Source organism: Tiliqua scincoides, chromosome 3 (assembly GCF_035046505.1).
Source record: "Tiliqua scincoides isolate rTilSci1 chromosome 3, rTilSci1.hap2, whole genome shotgun sequence".
Lineage (NCBI taxonomy): Eukaryota > Metazoa > Chordata > Lepidosauria > Squamata > Scincidae > Tiliqua > Tiliqua scincoides.
This window is the reverse complement of record NC_089823.1, coordinates 165055403-165068404: the sequence shown is the minus strand read 5'-3', so window position 1 is coordinate 165068404 and position 13002 is coordinate 165055403. Positions and strand designations below refer to the sequence as shown.

At 43.0% G+C, this 13002-nt stretch overlaps 1 protein-coding gene and 1 pseudogene across 1 annotated transcript in view; one reads left to right on the top strand and one right to left on the bottom strand.

Moving 5' to 3' along the window:
• Positions 1 to 13002, top strand: part of ADGRA1 (adhesion G protein-coupled receptor A1) — a 391892-nt gene that overhangs the window by 163910 nt on the left and 214980 nt on the right. The gene's annotated exons all lie outside the window — the stretch shown is intronic.
• LOC136647159 (5S ribosomal RNA) lies at positions 276 to 395 on the bottom strand (annotated as a pseudogene).

The following is a 13002-nucleotide window of genomic DNA, read 5'->3' as shown; positions in this document are numbered from 1 at the left end:
TGCATCAGGAAGCCCAGTAGACCTGAGCTCCAAAGGCTATTGTGGCTGTCAACACCCTCCCCCTGCCCTATTTTGCACTCCCACATCTGCCTGCCCCCATTGCCCCCCCTTGCCCTTTGGGAAGGGGCCCCAAAGAAACTTTGTACCCCCTGCCAAAAATCCTCTCATAGGTCCTGCACTCCCCAACCATTCAGATAACTGGTTCTGCTTCTGGGGAATATGCAAGATTGACTGTAACTGGTTGGCAACCTTCAGTCTCGAAAGACTATGGTATAAGCCTATAGCACCTGGTATTCCCAGGCGGTCTCCCATCTAAGTACTAACCAGGCCTGACCCTGCTTAGCTTCTGAGATCAGATGAGATCAGGCATGTGCAGGGTAACTGTAACGGAAGATGGATCAATTGAGGCTGTGATTTTGTTAACCAAAAGAGCTGAGTAGGTTAAAATTGAACCAGTAATGGTTCAAATCAAAAGAAAACTTTCTTTCAAAACAGGATTGAGAATTCATATACATGCAGTATACAGTATAGGCTTGAGGCAGCTGGGGATGGGGGTGAGGATTTGTTTCAACGGCCTTAAATCAAAACATAATTATATTTTAGAAAAGCACAGGAAATGGAAATCGGTTCAAATTGTTGTGTTAATATCAATTATGTTTGTTGTAGAAACAAACACACTGCCAACTAAATAATTGCATTTCTTTGTACATGCTGGATGGATTACTCCAGGAGAAAAAAGATGGGCCATTTTGAATAGTAATTTTTCAAACTAAAAGGAAGCATTAAAAAAGAAATGTCTTTTAATTTGTGAGAGTGTAAGACAGTATGGCTGACTAGGGAATTCATAAAGTAGCTATTAAAATGACTTGGGATCAACCCCTGTCCCGTTGGTACTATGGAATGGGTAAACAACGAGGAAGCATTTTAATGGAAGCGAATAGTGGAGATACACACTCAGCTGCTCTTGTAGCTGCAAAACAAATTGATGTATGTTGTTGCATTTGAGACCTCACAGGCTCAGTGTCATAAATTTTCTAGAAAAGGTGGTAAAAATAAGATTGTATTAGACATGAAGTTTAAAGCATCCCTTTGCTCTTCAGCTGTGCACTTTTTTCAGAAGCAATACATTCTATGAAGCCTTCTTCTACACAGCATTTTATGCAATGTGTTGCAGAATACAAGTTGGCATTGTTTTCCTGGCACCTTCCCAAGGTTGGCAGAATTCAGAATGACCTGGATTCCCTCTGCTTTCCTCTGGTGTGTGCCATCACCATATATAATTCACTTTGTCAGCATATCTCTTTGTTTAAAAACAACTGTTATCATTTGTTTCCCCCAGTCCTTTCCCTGTTTTTTTTAAATCTGCTTTGTTATTAGGCCAGTTCTTTACTTTTAGTGTCTTCCAGATTCTTCCCACTGAGTTTTGCCTTGCATATTTCTCTCCCACTGTGATGGTATACATATATTAGCGCTCTAATTCACACATTTCTCAGCAGTACTTGCTATACTCTGTAGGTATAGCAAGTTCAAATATAATGTGTCATTGGAAATACAAGAAATCAAGCGATTAACAAGAAATAACTCTGGTTTGCCTTTGCAAAAGCTTACAGTACTGTAAAATGATATCATTTTGATACAGAGAAGTTCAGGTTGGTTACTGTTAATGCAATAGTTGTCATGGTCTGAGCGTGTGTGCATATTGAAATGCAAGAGAAAGATGACAAAGACAGAAATATATGGGCCAATGCAGTACATGGAAATACCCCTGCCTCCCTGCAAACTAGGTGGTGTAAATGGGAACCCATTCTCAGCAATGCAAGAATCCTTCGTTTCTCCACTCCAGAGCAATTTTCCCTCTCCCTTCTCACTGTTAACCATAGGTTCATGTTGCATCCATGCAAATGCATACCAGAGTTTGAAATGGTGAAATGAAGTGGTTAAGAAGTGATTTGCAAGTTTGCATGGTTTGCAAAGCATAGTTAGGGAGAATGTATGTTTCTATAGGGGAATGCTTGTTCCTTATAGGGCAGTGGTGGCGAACCTATGGCACGCGTGCCAGACAGGGCATGCAGCGCTGTCTCTGTCGGCACGCAGCACTGAGCCAGGCAGCCTGGGGAGGGGCGCTGAAGCTGTGTGTCCCTTTAAAGGAAACGGAGGCTTTTTCCGAGCCCCGTGTGTTGGGAGGGCGGGCTGCTTCCCTCCGCCCCCTGTGCTCACTGCACTCCTCTCCCTTCGCCCCCACCTGCCCCACATTTGTTTCCGTTTTCAATTTTGCGCGTTCTGCAAGCTTGGATTGGAGTCTGCTCCTGTGCGTGTCTGCTCAGAAGTAAGCCCCATTAGAGTCGATGAGGCTTACTCCCAGGAAAGAGTGCCTGGGATTGCAGCCTTGGAGCTACTGCTGTGGGTGTCTACTCAGTAGTAAACCCCATTACAGTGGATAAGGTTTATTCCGAGGAAAGGGTGCCTGGGATTGCAACCTTGGAGTCTGCTCCTGTGCATGTCTACTCAGAAGTAAGCCCCATTACAGGGGATGAAGCTTACTCCCAGGAAAGAGTGCCTGGGATTGCAGCCTTGGAGCTACTGCTGTGGGTGTCTACTCAAAAGTAAGCCGCATTAGAGTCGATGAGGCTTACTCCTAGGAAAGAGTGGCTGGGACTGCAGCCTTAGAGCCCGCTTCTGTGGGTGGGGCTTTTTAAAAATATATATTTTCTTGTTTGAGAAAATGAGCAGTGGCATGGTCTTGCAGCCACCTGACAATAGTTCTTTACCCAGCATGTAATTAGTCTGTGGAACTCTTTGCCACAGGAAGCAGTGATGACAACTTGCCTAGATGCCTTTAAGAAGGGATTGGACAAATTTCTAGAGGAAAAGTTCATTAAGGGCTACAAGTAATAGTGGGTAAAAGATGTTAATGTATGAGTTGTTTTTCTAAACTAAAACCACAATATTCAAGTTAAATTGCCGTGTTGGCACTTTGTGATAAAAAAGTGGGTTTTGGGTTGCAGTTTGGGCACTCTGTCTCTAAAAGGTTAGCCATCACTGCTATAGGGGAATAGCGAGGGAAAGTCAGTATGCATACCCGACATATACTTCTGATTACAAACTATGACTTGTGGAAAGCCAGGTTGTGTCTACATCACCCCTTTATATGGGTTCTTGGAGGAAAATTATATCTTAACCTCTAGCATGATAAGGTAACCATAAACCTCTAGTTCAACACTGATCTCCCAGTCTGTCACAGAGTATTTCCATGTACTGTATATCTGGAACATGCAGGTATATCCCTTGTTTGTCTTAATATCAAAAATAAGTACATTTCATTGGCTACATATGGATATTAGACTAAAATTTAGCAATACATGACTGATCCTAAAAGGGCCACCTACTCTCCTGTGTTTTCCTTTTCTGGCTCATGTTCCCCCTCCTTTATATTGTCACATGGTTTTCTGAGGTTCACAAATGTTCCCTTACCTTGAGGAGACCAAAGGAGACCTGGAAACCAAAGATCCCCCACGAGATTCAGCGGACCAATTAACAAGGAAAGTGTTCCATGTTACAGCTAGATTAGTGCTCACTTTAATCCCATACACCCCACCCCAGAATGGTGTCTTTTCCACCGTCTTTTGCACAGTGGCAGTCCTGGAGGTTTTCCTGCCAGGGGCCAATATCCTCCCAACCCAGAAATAATTGGGGTGACGTTATCACTGCAATTACCACTAGCGCACCCCCCTCCTCTGTTCTCCCTTTGAATAAAGGGGGGAGGAAGGAGGCAGTCCAGACTCTGAAGGAGCCATTTGTGCCACTTCTAGCAGCACAGAAGGCTCCAATGGAGCTTTTTCACTCCACTGGAAGGCGCCCAGGAGGTGAGCGCTACCCACCTCCTGGGTGCCTTCCATCAGCATGAAAAACTCTGAAGGAGCCTTCCGCGCTGCTACAAGTGGTGCAAATGGCTCCTTTGGAGCTTGAAGCAGCGCGTTCTCCTCCGAAATCAGAGGAGACATGCGCCACTTCCTGCCGGGCGGGCTCCTTGGCCATTATGAGGGCAGCCCTCCTTTCCTCCCCTTTAAAGAAAGGCGAGGAGAAGAGGACCACCCTCGGATAGGCACAGAACCATGTTGACAGTGGCTGCAGGAGTGCAGCCACTGTCAGCGCGGTTCCCAGCCACGTTAAAAGCCAGTGGCAGAGGGTGGATTGCGGTGCTGCCGCTGGGTGCCTAAATTCCGGGTACCTGGGGCATTTGCACCCCATGCCTCGCCCCGGGTCCACCACTGCTGTTGCTGGTGTCTCTTCTGCACCTCTTTGTAAGACTGTGAGCCCTTTGGGGGCAAGGAACTATTGTGCTTTGTGAGCTACTTTTTGTTGAAAAACACTGCAGTATATAAATATTAATGAAAATTTATAGGATAGGTTTTAAAATGCAACGGTAGTTGGATTATTAGCTATATGCTGTATGAGGTCGCTCATATGGAAGCATGTATAAATTTTCAGTCCTAAATACAGAATTTCCTGTTATCTTGAGTCCATTCATACTCCTCTTTTAAGAATAAATTGACAATCTGCATAATATTTCTTGATACTTAACGTTTTATATCTTAGCTCTTTCTGAGTGCATTAACATGAACCTATAGCAACAAATATGTCATAGCTTTACATTTCATTTTACAGTTCCAATTTCTTCTTGGCATTTTATATGTTGACATTGCATTTCATGTGTACAAATAAATGTTTGCTTTAGTACAGTTTAAGGGCAAGAGCGCTGTATCTTTTCATCTTGCTAATCCTGATTATAACATTACATAATGGGCATTTCTGAAGCAATTTAATGTAAATGGCATGGCTTTCAGGAGACACAAAAGAACTTTCTACCGAGCAAGATAGCAAGAAGAAAGGTTTAATTACTGTATTGATAGTTTAAACCTTAGGATTCATGTTCCTATCCATGGCTCCTGTGGTACTGCATAGCAATTGTAGCTTAGTGCTGACAGAGGAGGGAGCATTGGGGATTATTTAAAAGAGGTTGAGTATGTAAATAGGTATAGATGGGTCTTGATTTTGCCTTCCAGATGGCAGCTTGTTTTGTTTTAAGTTTGGAAGGTTGTGGAAACTATGCACCCTAGTTATATTCTCTTCTGCTGAATTTTGTCTCTAGACTTAAGAATTCCATGTTACCAGGAATGTTTATGAGAGCAGAGTGTGTAATGTTAGAATCTAAGGTTCACTGAAATAGTATTTCTAGGATATCCACACTCCAAGGCATAAATATTATTTTTCTAAAAAGATTAGGAAACAGTAATTTTTCCAAGAGTTTTGTTGTGCACTCATGCACGGGAGTGCTAGTGTACCCTATAGACAGCTAGCCCCCATTCTCTCTCTCTCTCTCTCTCTCTCCCCCTCTCTCATTTTTAATTTTTTATATATCTCTGTGTATTTAGAAATCTCAAAGCAGTGAATATATTTTGTTGCATAAAATCAAAACATTTTGAAGTTCTCTTCTTGTGCTGGAAAACAGGTGGAATGGAACTCAAGGCATAATGAACCTGTGGCACATTGGTGAGAGAATCTGTTTTTCTTTAGCTGAGACTAAGAGCCCAAACCTATTCTCCCCCCCCCCCAGCTGATGCAGCCGCAGCAAAGAGTCTTGCTTTGCATCCTATGGGATGGGTTGATCCGGAGGCTTGGGAGAGTTAAGGTAAAATATTTTCCCTTACCTATGGGTAGGCCTCTCAGTTGCTGATGGGTATCCTCGGACTTGTTCCAGCTGTTGAATTTGCACAAATCCGAGGACAGAAGGGGGCAGGTTGGGAGGAGAACAGAATACAGGCTCAAGTCACACACAACAGAATGCACCCCCTCCCACTTCAGTCACACCCTCCTCTCATTCTGCCCTTCCCTCGCTCCACCATTACCTTACCTGGTCCAGCAGAAACAGCAGGATCTGTCAGTGGAGTTGCAGTGCTGTTGCATGTTTTGGCAGCCATTCTACAACAGAAATGTCCTGTAGTAAACTCTTCCGCATTACAGCCTAATCTTGTATAGCAGTGGTTCTCAAACTGGGGGGTTGTTACCCACCAGTTCATGTAACACTTCCCTCATCCCTTTGTGGTTTTCAAATTGGGGCATCATGACACCTCAGCCTGAAGGCCCTGGGCTCTGCTCCCTTAAGCGGCGGGGGCAGGGAGGGGGCAGTGACGTGATCCCCAGGATCGTGTTGCTAATGGGGCTGCAGGGAATGGGATGCACTCACCAGTCCTTGCAGCAGCGTCCTGGGGGTGCAGAGAGCCCTGTGCGAGTGCCTGCAGGGCTCTCCAGCCTCCCAAAAGTGAAAGTGAAGCGATTGCACTCCACTTGCAGAGATGGAGCGCAATCGCTCCACTTTCACTTTTGGAAGGCTGGGGAGCCCTGCAGGCACTCGCACAGGGCTCTCTGCATCCCCAGGACGCTGCTGCAAGGACTGGTGAGTGCATCCCAGTCCCTGCAGCCCCCCGAGCGATGTGATCCTATAGATGCTGTAGATAAACCCCTCCTAAAGTACGTTATTTTAAAAGTATAAATTAATGAACAAATGTAACTGGCATGGACTATACTGAGGTACAACCAAATTATTGAATCATAAAATCCAAGTGATTCCAAGCTTATTCAAAAAGTAGCCCTCAGGGAGTCAATGATAATTTTGAGATGCAGGGTTGCAGAGAATCAATGCTATCGGCAGAAGACAAATTAAAAACGAAAGCTCCCAAATGTCTTTTTTCCCCAGACCCAGAAAACACATTTTTAATTCACCATCTGTGTTGTCTAAATGTTTTAATTAATAAGGGCCTGAAACTCTTAAAAAATAGATGTTCACAATGTGCTGTCACTTTTACCAAAACAGAACAAATAGCGTTCTGAATGGAGTTTAGAAGATCAAAAGGCTGTCCTGGAAATTAATAGACAGATAGTAGCGCCTCCAGCTTCCAGCCATGTGTATGTTTACTCACACTGTTACTGACTCCTGGCACACTTGATGTTGAAAGATCGTCTATTCCTTGTTTGATGTGAGCTGCAAACAGAGGCTTCGTTTGCCATCTTTAATCTAGAAAATCTGAAAAGAACAATGTATGTTTTAGCTCACCTCTGATCTTTGGCTGGTTTCCAAGGCTGTTGGCTTATCACCAGGTAGAGAAACTAAGACCAATTGTGTGAATGGCAAAATGAATTCACAGTAGGATGTGTATGGAGTGATAGTAGAACTGTATGTGTCATGCAAGCTATTTAATTAAGCTTATAAAATATTAATGTGATATTTCATGCTCTAGTAGTTCGCTGCCTTGTGCCATGATATGTTTTCACAGATGAGAACACCTGAGTTCAGCAGAAAATATGCATTCTGTGTAAAGCAATCACCTTTTTGGTAAAACAGTTTATGAATAATAATAATAATAATACAGGTATTTATATACCACCTTCCTTGGTCGTCAGATTTCTCCTCAGACTTTAATGCAAGGCGGTTTACACGGGCAGGCTGTTCTAGATCCCCTTAGGGATTTTTACAATTGAAGAAAGGTTCTATCTTTCAAGAACCGCACAACATTTCAGATGGATCTTTTGTGGTCTGGTATCACTTTCTGGCCTCCAGATTCTTCCCACGCAGGTTGACAAGCAGCTTCTTCATCTCTCACTTGAAGGGCAGCCAAGACGCTTCTTCGCTCACACCAAAGACCAGGTGGAATAACTTGGCTTGGCTTGTCAGCTGCTTCAAGGTCTCACCATTCATGGTGCTGGTGGCCTCGAACTGGCGACCTTCGGATGTTATCTTCAGGCAAATGGAGGCTCTACCCTCTAGACCAGAACTCCTGCCTAAGACCTAAGGTCAACTTAATTAGCAGTCCAACCTAAGGTCAACCTATCGTCAACTTAATTAGCAGTCTAATCCTATACTGGCTGGGCATCAGCGTAATGTATGCTGAACCAGAGGGTGCTACTTTATAGCAGTCACAAAACAACCTCTGCCAGTGCACCCTGCGAAGCCATTGCCAGGGCGCCTGTAGTGGCCTCTTGCACACCATTGAATGGCCAAAGACTCACTGGAGCAAGTAAGGCCATATAGGTGGTGGAACAGGATGGTGGAGGGTAGAAGGAGGGAAGAACAGGGGAAGGGTTGGCAGAATGGGTGACAGAGGTAGGGAGGAGGGTGGATCAGGCCTGGATGGGGGTGGGTTTGGCAGTACCACACACTGAATCCTGACGCTCTTCCCGGGCCTGATCCGCTTTCTAGGGTCAAGAAGGACTTGTGCCAGCTGTAAGGGGCTTGCGCAGAGGCTTACTCAGAGGAAAGGGAACAAATGTCCCCTTACCTTAAGGAAGTCTCAGTGAGGCAAGGCCATGAAAGCCATAAGCTATTATGTTTATGGATGTTTATAGTTAAATTAGTTTAAAACAAAATGTTATGTTTATATATTTAGCAGTTCACAAACAAATAATGTTTAAGGAATAGGGAAAAATGTTCATATGCTTAGCAGCTTAATAGGGAAAATGTTCAAATGTTTACAAAAATCCATTTTGCCCTCTCTCAGTCTCAAGCAGTTTTAACAGAGAGGCTGTAAATCAAGGAATGTTTCTAGCTAAAGCTGTCAAAGCATCAGATAAGGTTCAAAAAGGGAGTGTGAGGCTGGAATTTACATCTGAGGCTAATTGGTAGTATGATAAATGAAACTAAGCTGAACAGATTAGTTTCATTTTAAATCAAAAATACACTCCCAAGCTTGAATGTCAAAACAAGTGAACAGAGAATTAAAAAGGAAAAAGGGATTTTTGCATTCAAGCTTCCTTAAACCATGGCAAGAAAGGCTTTTTAAAATATAATTCAAACAGGCTTTCTCTTTTTAAACCAAAATATGCACTGGGAAGAGCTATTAGAAAGTTTCATGTCAAAAGAGTCTTGTATATGCATTACACCAGGGGTGCTCACACTTTTTTGGCTCGAGAGCTACTTTGAATCCCAGCAAGGCCCGGAGATCTACCAGAGCTTTTTTTTACAATGTTCACGCTATCATAACATATAACATTTATGTGTACAATGTATGTTGGTGTACCTTGAGCCCCACTGAGTATAACAGGACTTACTCCTGAGTAGACATGCCTAGGATTAGGCTGCAATCCTAGCCACACTTACCTGGGAGTAAGCCCATTGAGTACAATGGACCTTATTCCCGGCGTTTCCTCCCAGAGGCACCTGAAGGGGGGGGGTCGGCACTCCGCGATCTACTCATGTTGCCTTGCGATCTACTGGTAGATCGCGATCCACCTATTGAGCACCCCTGCATTACACCAACACAACATACCAGAGCATCACAGAAATGCCAAATATTCTTCAATATTTTAATAGTTAATAGTTATAGAGTGTAACTAACACATGTAATAGTTTAGGAATGAGTTTTAGCTGTCAGAATGATTTGATTAAAGCATAAATACACAGAATAAGTGGAAGTTAAATTTAAAAAGACTTAAGTCTCAGATGTAATTCAAAATGCAACCTTAGCAAGAAATTAATTAGAGGGTCTGCCTCACAGACAACTCATAGACCTGGAATGTGAGAAAAACAACATCTCACAGATAAGACTCTTATCTTAGTCGAAACATTCCTAACTCTGTATCTCCTCTGTAGACTCAAAGTGACAGATTTAGAGACTTCTACAACTCAAAGAGAGATTAGACTACAACTCAGAGACAGATTTACAACATACAGGAAAGTCAGATAAGAAGTAGCCAGGAAGGAAGATATCTCTTGGCACCAAGAGGCAACATAAATCAGAGTATGAGGCTTAGAAAACACCCAATTAGAGACACTTTAATGAGGAACAAGGCCTTGGCAAAGGCAGTAAATCTGTTGCTAATTAAAATAAAGTTTTCCAAGATACAGACATCAGCAGAAACAGCTGGACAGGAACAGATAAGGGAAAGTCCCCTAATTAAGCCAAACATTCATGAATAACCTCTGTCAGAGCTAAAAGCTGGCAGGAGGGGCTAGATTTAATTGAAATAAAGAGAAATGTTTCTTAAAATCCTTATTTACAGTAAGAGTTTAGTTTGTCCTGTATTAAATAAATGAAATTACACCACTATACAGATCACATAAAGGGAATTACACATGGGATAGAGAATTAAAAACAAAGAGGTTTAGTTTAAACAGAGGTTAGCCCATAGTGATTAATGAGACCAGACAGAAAGAATGTTGAATAGATAAGCAGATGGCTGTTTGAAACGTGTCAGGGTCAGATAATTGAGGAATGGCCAGAGATAAGCAAAGACATACCAAAGGCCAGTAATAAATAAGTAAAGAGTAGCAAAAGATAAGAGCAAAAGACATAAAATTATCTGTGGCCAATCCTGAGAAGGCCTCCATCTCTGATGTCACACCCCCAGCCAATGAAATGTAAGACTCCTCAAACAAAGGAGCCAGAATTGAATATAAGCAAGTGGCTCACACTAGAACAGGGCTTTTTCTCTGAGGGCTTTGAGAGTTCCCACATGGCTCTCATTGCTCTCTTCATTTGGACAGAAGTCCCTGAGAAGCCCGTTGCTGGCAACAAAATAAAGCTTGCAGATGATCACCACTCTTGCCTACTGAGTTTGCTTTTGAACTTTGCTCTCGACCTTGCAACATCTGGAGACCAAAACTCCACGTGGGATTCAGGTGAACTGGTGCCAGCAGTGCTCCATCACTGCACACTGAATTGCAGGGAATTGGGTTGTAGGTCAACTGATTAGATTCTAACAGTATCTTATTGTGGTTTGTCTGATCGTAGAATTTGCTGTGATTGTCACTATTATGATGTCATTATTGTACATGGAATTTAAAGAAGCCCTGAGGGCTTCCCCAGACTTCCTAATGACTTATAAGGCATTAAAAGCGTCACTTCTGATGATGTTTGCAAAGGCAGCTTTGCTACATGATGCAGAACCATGATAGGCTCTGTGTGTGTGTGTGTGTGTGTGTGTGTGTGTGTGTGTGTGTGTGTGTGTGTGTGTGTTCTTAAGCTGCTTTGTTTTCTATCCATCCTGGTTTGCCCTGAAGGGAAAAGCATGGGAAGGGTAGGCTGGTTCTGGAGAACAGAGAATGAGTGTGCCAAACTTTTTCTTGCACACCCAAGCAGAGGAATGTACCTCCTCAAGGGTCAACCCTTCCAGCCCTAAGAAAGAGCAGGGAAGTCTCAGGGACTGATGGTTTGTGCTCCCTTCTTTGCGGTGGCTGTAAAGTTGTGTGCTGTGAAGCCTCGCCAATGATCCATGACAGTGTCAGTGAAATTGGGCGTGCTGGGTGCTCTGCACTCTAGCATAGCTGGTGCTAAGGAATATGTCACCATAGATCCCCTGTCCTAACTAGGGAAATGGGAACAGTTGGGGTGGGTGGAGGAAAGGGAAGAAGAAAAGGAAACTGTAAATGACTATATCTGTAAGTAGCTATGAGCTGAACCCTCAGAGCTCAACCCTGCTATTCCTGTATGAAGCAGGGCAGGGCTTGGGCAGAGATGCCCCTTTGCTAGGGACGAGCCAAGCTTCTGGCATGCCCTGCCTCTGTTGTTTTGGGTGGGGGGTAATCTCAGAAGGTTCGGCATGGCCCCATTCCTCTACCAGAGAAGAGTACTGTAATATTCCTCCAAGGAGTTCTCTGGATGAGTATTATGTGAGAGTCACGTTCCCCAAGCAGTGCCTTCTTCCTTCTCAGATTGTGCTTCTATAGTTTGTACATGTAGAATAGCTTAAAAGTCAAAGTGAACAGAATTGACTTGCACTTGCATTGCTTGCAATGATGTGGGACATTGTTATGCAAGACCCTGTGCTTCTGGAACTTATATGAGATTCTTTTAAAAATACCCTCTCAATGTTTCTTCAGCTATATCATCGTATGTATTTCTCATGATAAGCTGATTGCTGTGAACGTATCAATCATCTTCTTTGGCTTCAAGGAATGTTCTGGGACGAATGGCTAATTTTCCAATGTGATGCTGATCTATTACAAATAAACTCACTTGACATGGTTAGCTCTCTAGGAAGCTACCAGTAAACAAAGCCATGTGCATTTGTTTTCGAGGGAAATCTAAATTAGAAGTGTGAGGTTTATTCAAGTTGCGTATCATGAAGTTGTTCATAACTTACTCTAATCTGCCACATGAAAATGATTTTGAATGGCATTATATTTTATTGCAGTTAAGGGACTAAGGTGGCAAGTAAATGCTAAACCATTTTTGACATTCATTCTGTCACAGCCTATGAACTATACTTGTACACTAGAGATAGGCTTGCTAGAAGGCCTAATGCCAAATGACTGAATTATGCATTGAGATTCCTGGTTAATGGCCAATAAGATAGCACCATTTGCATTCTTAAAAGTACAGGAAAGTTGTAAAGAGGTACAGGAGCACCTATAAAAAGACTCAGTAGACCTAAGCTTTGATACCTATGGGCACCAGTGACATAGCTCATGATTGTGTAGTCGGGTGCCAAGCTCAAAATGATGCCCTGAAAGTGGTCACTCTTGGGCTTTTAAAAAAGTGAAAACCAGAGGAAAATCCACCTCCCCACCCCCCCAGCAGCTTGCTACCCACTTGCTCTGCCGCCTTCCACCAGCTAGTGGCATAGCTAAAGCATCTATCTCCTCCTGGGTTCAAAGAAGATTTTGAAGTCCCCCCTCCAAACAAAACTATTGTTTGTTTCGGTTTAGAGTTGCCTGCATCTATAATTCCAGAGGTGGGGTTGTTTGAATTTTATTTAATTTTGGCAGCACATTGGGTGTAAGGTTGAAATGTGCCTCATTTGTTGTGGGATTATGGTTGATGCTTTCTTTTATACATATATTATTTACTTCTGTAGTATCTGGCAAAGATGTACATTTGAAATTCTAGCATTACCTTTCATTTCCACAATCTGCATATATCTCCATTACTCAAGTAAATTACAATGAAGTTTCTGAAGATCCAATGCAAAATACTAGTCCATTTTTTTTCACTGAGTACATTGCCAGTT